Source organism: Meriones unguiculatus, chromosome 18 (assembly GCF_030254825.1).
Source record: "Meriones unguiculatus strain TT.TT164.6M chromosome 18, Bangor_MerUng_6.1, whole genome shotgun sequence".
NCBI lineage: Eukaryota > Metazoa > Chordata > Mammalia > Rodentia > Muridae > Meriones > Meriones unguiculatus.
In genome coordinates, this window is record NC_083365.1 from 17,340,704 (window position 1) to 17,357,029 (window position 16,326).

General features: G+C 46.2%; 1 protein-coding gene across 17 annotated transcripts in view; it reads right to left on the reverse strand.

Moving 5' to 3' along the window:
• The window catches only part of Sema6d (semaphorin 6D), a 558,098-nt gene that overhangs the window by 48,591 nt on the left and 493,181 nt on the right, over nucleotides 1-16,326 (reverse strand). For 5 of the 17 annotated variants that reach the window (XM_060371738.1, XM_021631313.2, XM_021631310.2 and 2 more), the window contains exon 1: nucleotides 9,525-10,088. The exons of 3 other annotated variants lie outside the window; for them this stretch is intronic. The gene's annotated coding sequence lies outside the window, so the exon portion shown is untranslated. Of the gene's footprint in view, nucleotides 1-5,820; nucleotides 5,938-9,524; nucleotides 10,092-10,265; nucleotides 10,544-10,662; nucleotides 10,765-16,326 lie in introns of those variants that run through there. 9 more of the 17 variants (XM_021631311.2, XM_021631308.2, XM_021631306.2 and 6 more) reach the window with 7 other exon arrangements.

Here is a 16,326-nt window from a genome sequence, read left to right on the forward strand (position 1 = left end):
TCCAGCAGAACACAGGCCCCTAGTTGAATGACTGGCCTCTGGGGATGACCATGGCTGGATCAGCGAAGAGGCACAATAGTCACGCTTAGGAAACTCCATCCAGGTGGCCAAGAGACAGTGCCAACATCAGCAAGTGACCAGACAGTGGCTCCTGTCACATTTCTCCATTTACCCTTGCTGAGTGGACAGTTCCTTTGAAATACTTCCTCACTGATTTCAAGCTCCAAAATGTTCCAAGTCCCCAAAATGCATGTTTCATTCCACCAGTTTCGTTAAAGAAAAACAAGTGGATTCATGAACCCCTGGCCATTCGGCCAGTAAATACCTTCTCTCAGAAAAAAACAATCAAACAAAACAAAAAGAGCGTTACTGAGCACAGAGCAGGACGTGAAGATCAGCATAGGCAATGTCTGGGTCATTACAAACTACCCCAACTATATTAAAAAACAACAAACAAAAGTGAAAAAACCCTGACTGATTATTCCAAGAGCAACATGGCTTTTCTCACCATGTGTGTCCTATTGTTTCCTCCACCAATAAAATAGAAGAGGTCTACGGCAAGCAGTTGAAACTCAAGCTTCAAAGCCAGAACTGGACAGAGAGTCTGACTCTGCTATTTCATGGTCCTTGCAGAACCAAGTCCCCACCCTTGAGAAGTGTCAATGCCTGCATTCCTGAAAACCTTAGCGTACGCTACCTTTCTCGGCAAGAGGGAGATTAAGGTAAAAACTTCCCTTTAAAACTGGGAAGTAATCCTGGGTCATCTGTGGGGCCGTCCTTACTACGAAGGTCCTTAATTTGTGAAAAGGGAAGCAGGCAAGTCAAAGACAAAGACGTCAGGTGGTAACTGCAGAAATGGAGGCAACAAGCAAAGACTAAACATGACCTTGGAGGCCATAAACGGCAAGGACGAGAGTTTTGTCTCCAGCACCTACGTGCCTGGTTAGGAGTCCACTGACACACATCCCGGGACTTCTACTCCTCCTGACTATAAAGTTATAAATCCCAATTGTCGTAGGATACAGGCTTGTTGTCATCTATGATAGCTGACGTTCCTTGAGGCTTTGTGTTGTTTCCTACAAAATGGAAATAAAACACATAGGTGTCCCAGCCGACCAACACAGGACCCTGACAGAACGTAAATAAAACCTTTCCGTGCTCCACACGGATTAAGAGCTCAGTGTTCAGTCATTACGCTCATGATACCTTTCCAGCATAGATGTACAGACTGCTGTTTATAATAGGCGGTGATTTCATTATGTGGTAATGGCACCTTACATTTAAACAGCACTTTCAATTCCAGACATTGTTTTACCTGACACTCACTGTGATTTCACGGGGCAGCAGAGCATCAACAGATGAGGAAACTGGATTTGCTGACCCCAGATGGAGTACAAGGCACCTGCTTCTAAGCGCAGCGAGCTCCTGACCTCAGCATGTGCTTCATATCAATACATACATCAGGTATGTAGAATGGGGATAAGTGCTGGTAACAAAATAGCCAAATGGTGATGGGGCCGCATGGTCCAGACACACTCCTCAGCCGGAGGAGTTTCCAGCCAGGCCTCCAGCCCCCACTCTCCTAAGCATGGCTTAAAAACTCTGTCTAATGTGTCTAGTCAATTGTGCAAAGCATTAGGGGGAAGAATTCCATCCTGACCACAGCAGGCAATCACCTGATGCCCTGAAGCATGAAGTTTGATTACCCTTATCTCAGTTTATCACTGCATCAAGAACTGTTGATAGGAAGACTGGCCCAGGGCCCCGCTTATGAAATGATACAAGCCAGTCAGCAGAAATAAGCCAGGCCCTTTTTCTTTCATGATTTCTGCTCACTGTGGAAATCTTTTACAAACTAGAGTTTTTAAAAATAACCCTCTTTAGCTTGCGGTGTATTTTCTTTCTTTCTTTCATAAGCTAACGGAGATGACCTGGGCTGGCAAGGAAGAGGTCATGCCTACCTAACAGCCTGTCCACACCAGCTTTGCTGTCTGGTAATGTGTTGATATGGGAACCTGCATTTCCCTCAGACGCTAGACAATCAGCAGAGGCTCTGCTGCCAGGGATATTCTGGCTACATCTTTTCTCCAAGGGTAGTCAAGAGACACTAGGTGTTAGTTAACTGGCATGCCTGAGGGATGGTTAGGGTTCTGGGAATCTGCATTATTTAACCTCTGTGATGCTGATGAATTTTGAAGTGGTTATGGGTCAGAAACCTGGGTAAGGCAGGAGCCACCAGCACAGAACACACCGATGATCTGCATCTGTCCTTTGACACGGCCAGCAGTGGACTCCAGATTCTGACACCAAGTCTCTCAAACAGCAGACATCTGGGCTGGACATCTTCAACGGAGGACCAGTCTCCAGACCACTTTTCTAGCCTGGCTGGTTACATGACCAGTGTATGGAGGTGCTGTGAAGCTGTAGTCACAGGCCCTCTAGTAGTCAAAAGCAGTGGCAGAGTCGCACACGGCCAGACTCACAGAACGAACTCTGAGAACAGGCGCTCTGCAGCCAGACTGCATTTATTTTTACCTAACAGACAGTGGTATATTTAAAGCACTCCTTGCATGCCAAGCACTATTATAAACGCTCTTCAAATATTAATTCATTTATGTCTCACAACAGTCTTCAGACGCAGGTACTACCAGCACAGCCTTCCATCTATAAGGCCTCAGAGAGCTTCAGTAACTTGTTCAAGATCCCACAGTTTATTTATTGCCTTACGCTCCCTCTCACAGACCCTAGCTCCCTCCTTTCACTGCTGACTAGCGGTTTAACTCCAGGACATTCTTACCCTCCCATGCCTCAGTTTCTTCTTCCGCACAATGAGTATGCTATTAATAGTAGCCACCTTAAAGAATGCTGATCAAATGAGTTAGCATATTTGCTTGCGTGTCAGGCACATGGTGAGGACTCACACATGCCAGCCCCTTTCGCCCAGCCTTACGTTCTCGGGGGCGGCGAGAGGATTAAATGAGACAACATATTTAAAGCACTAGGCACAATGCCACGGCACACGGCAAACACACAGCAAGCGCTGTTATTATTAGCCCAGCTGAGCCAGGCCAGCTTATTTTAGATTGGCTTTAGAGGCAACTGTGCTGGGCACAGGGGAGCGGTGTGCCCCTCACTTCAGGCTACTGTGCAGGCGTCGGATCAACTACTAGACCTAACAGGTTCTCTGGCTTAAGTCACCGGAATATTCCTAAAAAGTTCCCCATATTGGATTTGCTTGTCATTAGACCTCTCCCTATTGACCTATCTTGTAATTTCTGATTGATGTTTAATTGGCAGCGAATCTTTGCTAAGACTATCATGCAAAGCATTAACTTGTGAGAGACTTAAATATACCTTGGAAAACTGAGCCAGGGGGTGGGTAGAAGGCTTGGGAAAGCAGCTGACATGACCATTCCTAAAGCACCCATTATTATTCCGTATGCCTTCTTCGTATGTATTCTAAAAAGCATCCCTCCACTACAGAACTTCTGGTCTTCCCTCCCTCGGGGTTTATTACAGACACTGTTAAACTTAGCTGTGTGTTCATTCTAATTTATATTAACCTATGGGTTAACAACGGCTGAGAAACATCCATGCTCCCCCTTAGCAAGGAGGAAGGTTTGTGATGGGTTAGGGGTAGCACCAGTGTTGGGGAGGAAACATCACGGAGAGCCACCCACTGGTGAAGGAAGAGTTTGTCCTGGCTGCTCAGAGCCACAAAGGAAAGTTCACTTCCTCGAAGATGTAGTCATAATTTTCCAAGTCGTGTTCCTCTGTAAGGAATAAGCTGCCCCAGCCTCAGACCACTCCGTGTAGTCTGCCTGCCTGCGGTGTGATAAAACCCACTAATGCATTTATTACAGTATTTGCTGAACAAACGTGTCTCTCCCTGTGCTGACTTTAACCAGGCCACAGCCTCAGGGGGCTGTCATCTTACAGTCCGGTCCATCTCATCATGGTTTCAATGTTTTTCATTCTCATCTCTATTTCCTGTCTCCACATCATCGTATTTCTCCTCCCATACGCTTATATAAACATGCATGTTTTTAAAATTAAAGAGTCTGTGTTTAAAGTCTTTTCATATTAAAAGGAAATGATAAGGCAGATGACTCATCGACCTCATTTGCTTCTGCTCAGGATCTCGGTGAAGAAGAGGTCTCGTTGGGTCCTCCTTGCTGAGTTCGTGTACCCATGATCCACCTGCAGCTGACACTGGGTTTTTACTATTCATCATGCAGCAATCTGAGTTGTCACAGATTGACCCTACACGTTCCGATGGCTTACTCAGTGGGGCCAACATCCCAGCCACACTCAATATATCTTTGTGGGTTGCTCAGACCCACTTTGCACCTGAAATACAACTCTCCGGTAGGTAAGGACGAAATTTCGGACAACTGACCTTGACCCCAATCCCACCCCACCCCAGGGCCTTTGCCTAAGCTGTTCTCTATGCCTGGAATGCCTTCTCTTTCAACACCTCCCCTACCGCCTCTCACTGTCCACCTGTCCAAGGCCTACCTAGCTCAAGGACCAGCTCAAATATCAGTGTCTCTACAAACCCGTCCCTGCCCCCCTCGCCATAAATAACCTCCCTTTTCTCAGCTTCTGCAGGACTGGGTTTATCTTCTCTGGCACTTGAAACACACCCTGTTTTATTGTGGCTATTGGCTTGGCGCTCTGGAGCTATGTCGCGCTCCTCTTTGAATTCAGGCAGAGGAGACACTCGGTCAAAGTTGCCACAACAGTGACAAGAACAGAAACTGTAGGACACATCACTTCTCCTGTGGCCTCTCTCTCCTTGTCTGCTGCTTTCAGAACAGTCTTTCTTCTATCTGCCAGTTACCAAGGCAGGTTTGGGCTCTTCTAAGCACTCCTGTGATAACAGGTGAAGTGCTATCGGAGGCAGAGAACCTTCCTGGTTTGCTGATGGTCCACTGAGGAACAGAAGTGTTTTCTTGACAAGCTTCCTCTACTCCAGTGCTTTTGTGCCAGTACAAACTCTTGCCTCTGCTGCTAAGTACAGACTCCAATAATAGGCTAAGTGGTTACAGATCCTCCTGAGGCCTTATTATACATGTACTGACACACTGAACTCTTACTCTGAAAACCTATATTTCCTTCCCTTAAGTATATGTTGAAAACCTTAAATTTCAGCATCGCTGCATAACTGGCTTTAAGTATTTCCTCCCATAGAAATTCTGAAGCAAAAAAAAAAAAAAAAATCACAATAACAAAAAAAGTTACTGCATTAGAGACAACATCTCGGCAGTGTGTTCGACCGCTCAGAGAGGTCAAAGGGCACTGTTGAAGCAATATGAAGAACAAAGTATGGCATGCTGGCGGCCACTTCAGGCTTCAGGCGAACACCTTCAACCTCACAGCTGTGGTCCATGCAAACCTCTGCGAAATTGTATGTAACAGACTGTCACATGACCAAATGGAAAGTGCACCCAGAAAGCACTTTTTAATCAAGAGTGAATACGCCTTATGTCTTGCCATGCCGGGATCCTGGAGAAGAAAACCCAATATGGAGAGCAGAGTTGGGAGAGATTCTGTCTGGGACCACTGAAGATGTCATGGCACAGGAAAACAAGTGGGAGGAGAGCAGAACCCCATGACTTAGGTCAGCAAGAAAGACATGACTCAAGAACAGACCCACACGCATAACTCATTCACTAAAAGTGCTTTCCCCAAATGTAACTTCTTTACCAAGAAGAATCAGAAACATCAGAGCAATGTGGGCTGGAACGTTCAGAGGTTTGAACTCCCTACGGGGTGACTCAGTTTCCTCGATGACCAAGCAGTGATAACGGAGCCTACCTCCGAGTCTTGCATAGCATCAAGATGAAGATCTTATCAGGGTGTCTAGAATTGAATCAGCATTGTGATTTCTTTCTCCCCTTTCCTCTCTTCCTCTTCCATCATCACATCCTCTTTCTCCACATATCAAATTGCAAAAAAAAAAAAAGAAAGTATTCTTAATTAGAAAAGTTCAAACCAGCCACTGAAAAGGTTGGCAATATCTCCTAAGAAATTCACCCACCTATTATACCTTATTCTTTTTTTAACAAGCAATAGCTACTCTTACAGATTTAGAGTGGGGAAACAAAAACAAACAAACAAACAAACAAAAAACCTCATCAAAATCTTGTGTACTATGGACCACAAGCCTGTGTTCAGGTCCGTTACACAGTCTATGAAGGGTGATGACGTCAGGGTGTGTGTAGTTCGCTGAAGAGCTAGATAGGTCTTTTTCTGCCTGCTGTAGTTCTGGATCAGATAGAGTAAGTTCCTGAAGGTAGGATGAGCTGGGCCTGAATGAAGCTTTCTAATTCTGTAATCCTGTGGCTAAACTGAATCAAGCCTCAAGTGTCACGGCTGTGGCCACATGCCACTTAAGGCTAGAACAAGCTCCCTTGTGAGGGAGAGACACCCTTTGAGGGAGCAGGCCTTATGGCAGGTGTACTTCCAACACCGAATGAGGGGCCTGGCACAGGCTGTGAAAGAATGGAAACTTCCTGTTCTGGGTGTTAGCCTTAGTTACCACAGCCAGACAATGCTGCCAGTGGTGTGGAAGGAAAAATTGCTGTAGCCAGCTGTGCTGTTCACAGTTGGATGGATTCTGTGTACCTCCAAATGGTGATAGAGCCAGCAGCCTGTTGTAGCCAAGGACAGGATGATGGATGATCTACATACTGTGTCCAAGTGGAGAGAATGGCAGAAGTTCACTTCGGGGTTGTTAAAATGCTAATCTGGGTGAGTTAACAAAGCCTGATAGAAGAGAAAAGTTTGAGAAATACGAACACCTCATGTGGGTTCTGAGCTCCACCGATCTGAAGGCCTTTAGCTGCTCCTTGCTTACTTGCTTAACTATTTTTTTTTCCTTCAAGTAAGAACTTTTAGTAGTTTTCCTGTTGGGGAGAAATGAAATACTGCCTCAGTGGTCAGCTACACTGCCCCTGTTGTCAAGGTCCGATTGGAGGACAGCCTGACGACAGTCACCTCAACTGAAAAGTGTCCTGGCATGCTTAATGGAGTCATGGGGTCTAGTGTTTCCATGTGGCACAGGAATAAATCAAAACACTTTTCCTCCCAACTGGGGTTGTCAGCTGCTCTCTACAGTCTCCTAAGAAGCTGGATTGGGTAGGGTTTTTTTTTTTTTTTGATGCTAAATCTCCATTTACATAGGCCTCCGAGAATGCCATATCCCATTGCTGTGACAAACCCAGTACACAAACTATCCTGACAGGCCATTCATTAACGCTGAGGGCAGGAGGGCCTGCACTGGGACCGTCATATGTGGAGCATCTTGCTTTAAAGTTTTCTGATACAGCAATTTTCACAAGAAAGAGACATATATTTATATTTCTTGTCCCCCAGATCTGGTTTTCTAGTCAGTAGCGTTGCTAGTGGTGAAGATACAACAGCATCTCTGGCCACAGGGTATTGGCACATGGTTATAGCTCCTTGCAAATGCCAGGTACTCAATGAACACAGATGCGTTGGCATACCTCAACTGCCTCTTGCTTCCTGTAGAGTAAACCTAGACAATGCAGGCTTAAAGACCCTTAATAAAAATAAAGGACAATATTTTGTCCTGCAGTGTGTTAGGGTAGGAGTTTTTGCCTCCTATGGCTGCACTAATGCCAGTGAGGCATTCAGCCAGACTCTTAGCCCTGCATCAAATGCATCAGAAGAGTGAAAAATGACCCTATTTCAGATGCATTTTTCACTCTTTGTATCAAAGTGAAGCTCACATGCAAAAACAATGACTAAGCTAATTACCATGGCTCATTTTGATGGAACAGTAAGAAGAGCTCCCTCAGACCCAGTCAGTCCTCAGCAATCATGAGTATCTTCCTGAATCCATGCTACTTGTCTATGGCCTTTCAAGGGACAGAAACCACCAGACAGGATGCAGAGGCCCACTTACCCAAACCAGTTACTGGACAGAGCCTTCCTGTGCAGCAAGCCAGTGAACTGAAGTCCTCTATAGATGTTTAAGTGGCCCTCACGCTAAGGACTAAGGCTGACGTCACAGCCATCTTTCCAATCCATCAAACCAAGGGAGGCATGACCAGATGGTGCTGGTGCTATTAGAGTGCATCAAAAAGGTGTGTGTGTGTGTGTGTGTGTGTGTGAGAGACAGTGTGTGTGCATGCGCGCGCGCACGGTTGTGGCAAAATGCCCACAGATCTAAATCAAACTCAAGTTAGCCAGATGCCTGGTGATGGAGGCATCACAGTATTCCTGGCACATTCTCAGGCATCACGGAAAGGCTCCTCAGAAAGGGCACCTATGTAGCATCCTTAGGAAAGATGAGATGGGTACTAACATTCTGTAGGACTCGGTAAGAAATGCTGGGGGGGGGGGCGGGGGGGGTTGTTGATCTTCCTAAGCATTCCAGCAGAGAAATCTTAGGATCTTGTATTTAACTGTCTTCTGGGCACACATCTCAGAGATCGAAACAAAAGCACTGGTAGTCCGAAGAGCACTTATAGGTGAGCTGTAGTTTATCTTTATATATTTACGTTCATGGTGATACAGACCCAATCTCGGAGCTCACCTGTAATTTCTAGGTACCTAAGCCAGGGTAAATGTCTGTGTGTATCGGTGCTAGCTTGAGAGAATGAGCCTGTCACTCACTACATTAAATGCTACTACATGGAAGTTAATTTTCTGGGGTAGATACTTAACATCATGAAAAATAAACACAGCACCAGAATCTATTGTTTCATACCATCAAAAAGATAGTAAAACACTTCCCCCAGCTGTCTAAGATTTCACAATACAGGGAAGAAAGGCCTTGGAGACGTTCTCCAAACGGAGTATTTCTCCTATTCAAGGGACAGAGACTAAACCAACTGAATGAAAAATATTAACTCTTCCCCTAAGACCTCAGAATGGAAATTAACAAAAGAATCCACTTTATTGCATCAAGTATCAAGTAGAGGGAAGGAGGAACGCACGTATATTTCGGTACTGTAGACTTAACAATTTGTAGTAGCTAGAAGTTTTAAGAGGAAGAAGTAGCCCTGGACATTTCCCCAAACTAACGAGAAACGGTGTTGTATTTAAGGGAAAGGAGCCTGAGTGGCGGACACGGGGTCCAGTTACTGTACACAAAGTCCCGGAGGGACTATCTATAATAATAACGTGATGTCCCACTCTTGAGGATGCTGGAATTGGCTACCGACCGGTCTAATTCCTCCAGTGCTCCAACGCACACCCTACTGCAATGCCCCCACCCCCAACCCCAGCGTGCTCCATGGCTTTTTCTTTTTTTTTTTTTTAAACAAGTACTAGATTTAAACAGTTGTCTGCCAGCCATGGTCCTGATATCCAATTAACGAGAAAAATTCCAAACTCAGTTTGCATCCACACCTCCCAGTCCTTTCCGGCCTTTCATTTAGAACCTAAGAGCGGCGGGACTAGGAGCTAAAAGCACTTCAAATCTCCCAGGGCGGCTACTGCCTCAGTTTCCACAGGCGGCCGCTGCAGTCGGTTCTGGAAGTTTCCCCTACCTGGTTGCTGGGCCGCTGCTCCCGGCTACCGGACGCCTCTGGCCGCGAAAGACGCGGCTCATACAAAATTGACTCTTCCTTATTTGTTTCCATCCATAATTGATGGGGAGCTGAGAGCGTTAACACGTCTCCGGGCCGAGCCCTTGCCGCCTGGCGAAGACCCTGTCCAAGGCGCTTCGGTGGAGCATTTTCAGCCAGAGAACAAAGCACGCAAAGTTGCGGGGGAGAGTGGCCAAGAGCCCCGCGGGTGGGCTGTCCCGCGCTCGCTCCCGGACTGGACCCTGCGTTCTCCCGGCCGAGGCTGGCCTGGGCTGCGCTGCCAGCGGGCTGGAGGCTCCAAGCCCCGCGGCGAGGAAGGCGGGCTCACCCTGACGGCTCGCGGGGCCAGCGCCGAGCCGGCCCTGCCTGCAAGAAACTTTTCCCCGCCGCCCAGGGTGTCTTTCTCTCCCCTTAGGGGTGCGCCCGGGAGGAGGGGTGCTCCCGGGAGGAGGGCCGAGCTGTCCCGCCCCGCCCCCCAGGCCGCCCACCGGCCAGCTGGGACCGGTCAGCCAGACCTCCCCCGGCGCCTCGGGCACGGCCGGGGACGGAGCCTCCCGCGGGAGCGGCGAGCCCCGGGGAGCTGCGGCGCTTACGCCCACGCCAACACACGCACGCCCGCACACAGCTGCGCTGCGGGCTCGGGGGGGTCCCACCCCCATCGCGCACCCGGAGCGTCCGCGGGGCTTCGGGGGACCGTCTTACCTCTCATGGGGGAGGCTGCTTTAAAAGACGGGCAAAGAGAGCTTGCCGCGATCACACGGAAAAGCCGATCGAGGCGGCGCGCGGAAAGAGCAATCCCCCGGTCTCGGGTCTCGCCTTGCGATCTATCCCCAAACTCGTCAGCTCCAGCCCCGGAGGCGGCGGCGGCGGTGGCTGCGGCGGCGGCGGGACCCAGCGCGAGCAAAACAAACCGCTGCTGCTCGGCAAATGGTGTAATTCGATCCATCTCCGAGTCGCTCCCCGGGAGCCCGGCTCCCTCGCCGCTCCGCAGCTCCCACCGCGGCCAGCGCCGCCCAGAGCCCCCACGCGCGCCGCGGCCTCGACCCCGCTGGCTGCCGCGTCCCTGACTGCGCTCGGCCGCGCGCCCAGGCTCTCCCACCTTAGCGGAGCCGCTCCTCCCGCGCCTCCCGGAGCCGGGTCGCCCAGCTGGCGCCGCCTCTGTAGCCTGCAGAGTCGCCTTTCCCTTCCCTCCCTCTCCCTTCCTCCAGGCGCCCTCACTACTCTCCCGGCCTCCCCCAGACGTCCCGAGGACAAATTGATGCAGCCCAGTGGTGCCGTGGGCGCAGTTGTACCCCGAAGTTCAGTCTTAGTTTTCCAGTCTAAGAATTATTTATTTATTTTTATTTTTATTTTTTTTATTTTTTTAGTTTATTCTTGCAAGATCCCTCCCCATTTATCTTTCTTTATAACCACTAAGTAAAACAGCTGAGAAGAAGCAATCAAACATAGCTGTATCTTTAGAAAATACAGAAATTGCCTACTAAAAATCTTATTTCCACTTTGAATGAAAGCCATTCAGTACAGTATAATTTTGCAGGCTAATGAGCCGGCTTTACAGGCAAGTGTTTGGTTTAATACGTTGTGGGAGAAATGAAAATGTCCTTGAAGCGACATCATTTAAGATGTCCTGGCTGTCATAAATGAAATTTTATGTATATATATATATATATATATATAATATCTAAGGATCTTAATTCAAAGTTCGTTTCCAAGAACTGGCTATGCTTATCAGTTTCCAGTCTAATCATGTATCACTTTATCACTTAAGGGTTCTAAGTGGCTGGAATCAACCCTGACGCCTTCCCTTAAAGAGAAAGCAAGCATTTCCTCCAAACTTTTGGTTTTCCGTTTGTGTGGTTAATGACCGTGGAAAGAGAGGCAGGGCACGCGGGAAGCATATTCTTGTCTGTAGTTCTTTCTGCTTGTCTCCCATACACAGATAATATGTTTACGTTTAGGAAGAACACGGCCCTGGAGTTGAAAAGGAACTCCAAAAAGACACCCAGGTTAACAGCTGGTAGCTGAAAGCACGCCAGGAGAAAAGGGCAGCCTTTTAAAATTCGAGCTTTTCCTGCTGTCCCCTCTATTACAAGGAAAGGGTAGGGGGCCAGAAAGAGCAGCTTCTCAGACCCCCTCAGTGGTTTTTCTGCTGTTAAATCTTTTGTTGCCTGGTTGGCTGCTGCTTTCTGATTGTGCTGGACTCTGACATCATTGCAAGTTACTTGGCAGTCAGGGCCCTCCCCTAGCCAACTTCTGACCCAGAAAGCAGTGGCTGTTTCCTGGCTAGTGGTCATTTCTTGTTTTCTGCACTGCAGGCAGAGGGTTCCGGGAGCTGTGTGAGGATGCAAAGTGGGAGCAGGGGCTACTTGGCTGGTAGGGAAACAAGTCACGGGCCACCTCGGGACAGGCTTGTAAGTTGTCCTGTGTCTGCAGTAGCAGACGAAGAAGGTTCATTTCAGATTCCTGAACACCCTCCCGTCCCTCCCGCTCCCCCCCCCCAACATCTCACTTTGTAGCTCTGGCTGGCCTGGAACTTATTGTTAGCTCAGGGTGGCCTCAAATTTGAGAGGATCCTCCTGCTCCAGCCTCTGGAGTGCTGAGATTACTAAGGGTGAGTTTGAACACCTGGCGTAGGTTGTGTTCCTGTATATGTGGGCCGCGTGAGAGGGAAAGATACCCAGAGATTACAGTTTTCCCCCAGAGTTCTTAAATCCAGGGATACAAGGACTGACAGTCTGCTGGGTTCCTGGAGGATATGCTGATGGCTCCTTTGAAACCAGGAATTACAGGTTTTTCGCTCTAAGTATGAGTCTGGACCTCAGAGTCATCCTCGTGTTTGCTTTGCTGGAGCCGGAGAGGCCACAGCATGACATGGGAAGAAAGGTCAAAACCTACTCTTGAGGATTTGTCCTGTCCCTGTTGGGGGATGTTGAGAGGAAATTGACACTCTTTATTTAGTCTTTAGTGGAAGGACATCCAAGGAAACCACTCAGGCAGCTGCCCCTGTTGTGGTTCGTCTGATTCCCATCCAGTCTGTTGACTTTATGCCATTCAACCCTTTAACCCTGTTAACATCTGCCAATTCCCCCATCCTCCCCACACACTACAGACTATAGGCACTGACACTGGCTGGGCACTCGAAGAGCCCCACTGAGTACGCTCCCCCACACCCCCTGTCATTGTTTCTGCTTTCTGGGGTACCCAGTAAAGCAGCTTAGCTTCATCTCTCGTTTCCAACTAATCGTTCAGGTGTCAGGAGTTCCCTCATCCCACAAACCCTTTGTATGGGTCTGAGTGACTGTCTTCTGTGCTCCAGAACGTTATTTATCTTGTATAGGATATCTCCCAATTGGACATTTGTTAATGGGACAGTGTTTATGGGATACTCGTTACCTGGACAGGCCTGGTGGCCAGCACAGGGACGCACACTCAGTAAATACTTGTTAAGCGGGTATGACACTGGAGCCAGCAACTCTTAAGAGAGTTCTTACACTCTCTTCTGGACCAGATAAGAAAGAGTTGCTATCACTCTATTTGATACCCCTCAGTACCAACAGCTTCTTTCTTTTGTGTCCTAAGATCTTACAGTCGCACTGGATGTTTGTTCAATGGGGTAAGTCATTAATTGAATAGAGACACTTGGCTCTCTTCTGCCTCCCCCCCAAAACAAATCAAAAAAACAACTTTGAAGGCTAGACACTACTTGGTTATCACATGCACTTTAGCATTTTCTGTGTGTTTTCTCCATCAACGATAAGTAATAACTCATTTCCAATTGAATTGTAAGCACAAAAACTATCTACAGAAAATCTTTCTGTGTGATTCTCAGTTATATGTATCCATCATCAAATAGGGCCGTTCCTTAACTATTATAGCTATTAAACAAACACCATGCTTACCATATGCTGAGCTGTTCTAAGCATTTAAAAAAACAGTATGCGGTAATTCTGGGAGGCCAAGTACTATTATTAACACCATTTTAAAGGTGAGGAAACCTAAAAAAAGAAATTTCAGTAATTTGGTTAATGTCACATCTGTAACTAGGATTTATATGCTCCCTCTTAATGAATGAAGTCTAAATAGCAGCCCACTAAGAATGGAGCTTTTGGAGTTTATACGGTTTGCATTCAAAACCAACCGCTTCCCAGTAGATTTGTGACTTAGATAATCTATTTAACCACAGTGGGCTTCAGTCTCCTTATTTGCAAAGCGAGGACGATAGTAAAGTTTTAAATGGCTTCTGTGGTGGACTGGACATTATAACACATGTGTTCAGCCAATTGCCGGAAGTACAGCAGGCACCGAGCAAATGCTAGGCAGTACTTTTCTAGATGCCACAAAGGCAGCGCAATCTTGAGACTCCACAGAATTAGATTAGAAACTTAGTCCAAACTCACAGGAAATGCGAGACTCAGGACTCAGTGGATGTGTTGTATGATTTTGTTCAATTCTGTCTCCATTGCTCTTGCCCTGTGCTCTTGTCTTCTTAATTCAGGTATACATACAACTATTCGATTGACAGGAATAACATTTTGCGTGAACTTTCAAAAACACCATAGTGTAGGACGTAGAACTTCATGTTTCAAAATAAAAAAAAAGATACAAGTGTTGGAATTTCAAAGAGAGAGGCGGTTTCTCTGATGACTTCTTTTTAGAATGCACATAAGCTATTCCTTGCATTCAGACATTATAGAAAGTGCTTTTGTGGCCAGGGGTTGCTTTCAAACTAATCTAAGCTCTCCACGACATGCTAAATCATTAATAACACAGGCCCACATCTCTGCGTCTGCACAGACACAGCTGGCCTCCTTGTGTCAAGAGTTTGCATATGAAAGTGACTCTGCCAAGATATTTCATTTTAATGAAAAATATTTATCATGATAAGTCTTACGCTTCAAGATTTTACTGACATAATTCATTTCTGTTGCTGTGCTGTGTGCTAGTGTAGCACATCGTCAATGCCCATATTTGGAATGATAAAAAAAAATGTACTTAAAAAAAAATCTTATTTTGATTACTACTCTACCTTAGCATGAATAATTTCTACCATTCACTCTGTGTAAAGAAAATGCACCATGCATTTTTGCAAATAATCATCAATTGCCTACCTACTTTTACTAATGCCTTCAAAGGAGCCAGTGCATGAACACTGGAGTGGTTGAGCCAAAGAAAAAGATGCCTGTTGTCAAATAACTATTGTTTTCCCACCAGCCAGAAGCATAGTCCTCAACTGTTAACATTACTAGGTCTTTTGAAGACAGACGAAAGATAAACATAAGCATCATTATATCTGTACGTTATACCCATCCTATCCCCATATAACTTCTCTAAGCCATTTGCAAGCTATGCGGAAAAAGACTTATTTAAACCCGTGTAAAATAAACCTCACTCTTCAAGGTGCAAAAATCTGAGTTACTGGTTAGGGTCACAGGATTGGGTTTCTCCAGACCACTTCAGTATCATCACATTCTCTATAGAAGTGTCTGGTCATTAGAGGTACAAAAAGTGACTCGTTGCCGGAAGCCACTAGAGCCACCTACTGGTTAAAAACACAAAACAAAACAAATAAACAAAACAAAATAGGATTCTGGGTAATTTATATCTTTCCAAATAAAGACTCCAAATGTATGCTTTGCTTTTTCCCTTTGCTTTTCAGTCAGGGTGCACAATAGACAGTTTGCTAACACCAGATATATGGAGTTATTACAAATTATACTGCTAAAATGTGAGGGAGGAAAGGCATTCCATGTGGCAGACAGGAAGAAATTGATGCTCTGCTATAAAAATCAATAGCAAGCCTTATTAGTGTTCAGCTGTAATAATAGGCTTGTCCAAAAAATCCCAAAGCCCACTTAAATGCTGATACAGCGGCAAGGCCGTCAGCTCACTAGCTAACAGGCGTTTCAACCTGTGCTGGGGCACCTGAGTCAGAAGGGATGCAAATGAGGAGCCCATGTGAGCTCTCTCTACTGGCCAGTTCCAGGGCCTTCAGGTGTGGCTGTAAATAGTGTCAGAAGACCCACAGCTTGTGGAAGCCTTCGGACCATAAAGTAGCATGCCCACTGTTTCCTTGATGTCCAGACACCCATGGCCATTCAGCCTATAGCTGGGTTCTAGTCAACAAACAAAACCACTCAGACCTGAACATTTTTCATCAGAAACTTTCTTGCCAGGTTGATCCCAGGAACCAAGCTCCATTTACATATTATTGATTCATTTTGCCATTGTGTTGGCAGCTGTTTGAACTTCCGTTTTTTGAGAAAAGCATTACAAGGGGACCTTAAAGAAAATTCCATGGACATTTTGCTTCTGTTACAAAGCTTAAGAAAAAAGAAAAAGAAAAAGAAAGCTGGCTGAGAAAAGAAAGGTCTGGAGGATGGCTGGAAAGTTCTTAACAATTTGACCTGTTATAATAATGCTAGCAGTCCGCTTATCAAATCTTATCTCCTATGGATGCATCTTCAGTGTGTGTGTGTGTGTGTGTGTGTGTGTGTGCTCATACTTGCCTATTTTCCTCTGTATTCACATTTAAAGGCCTCGTGAGTTCTTTAACTACATTCAACTCTTTGGAATTACGCTCATAAACTACTCCAATATGCTCTGAGTTTCTGGGTCATAATTACAAAATAAACAGATTCATTTCTCATCACAAGTTTTAATTAAGAATTCCAGTTACACGATTATTTTTTTTAATGAATAATACCTACTTAGCACCAAACTAAAGCACACTGCAAAATATGTGGACTCAAAAGTATGTTTTCTA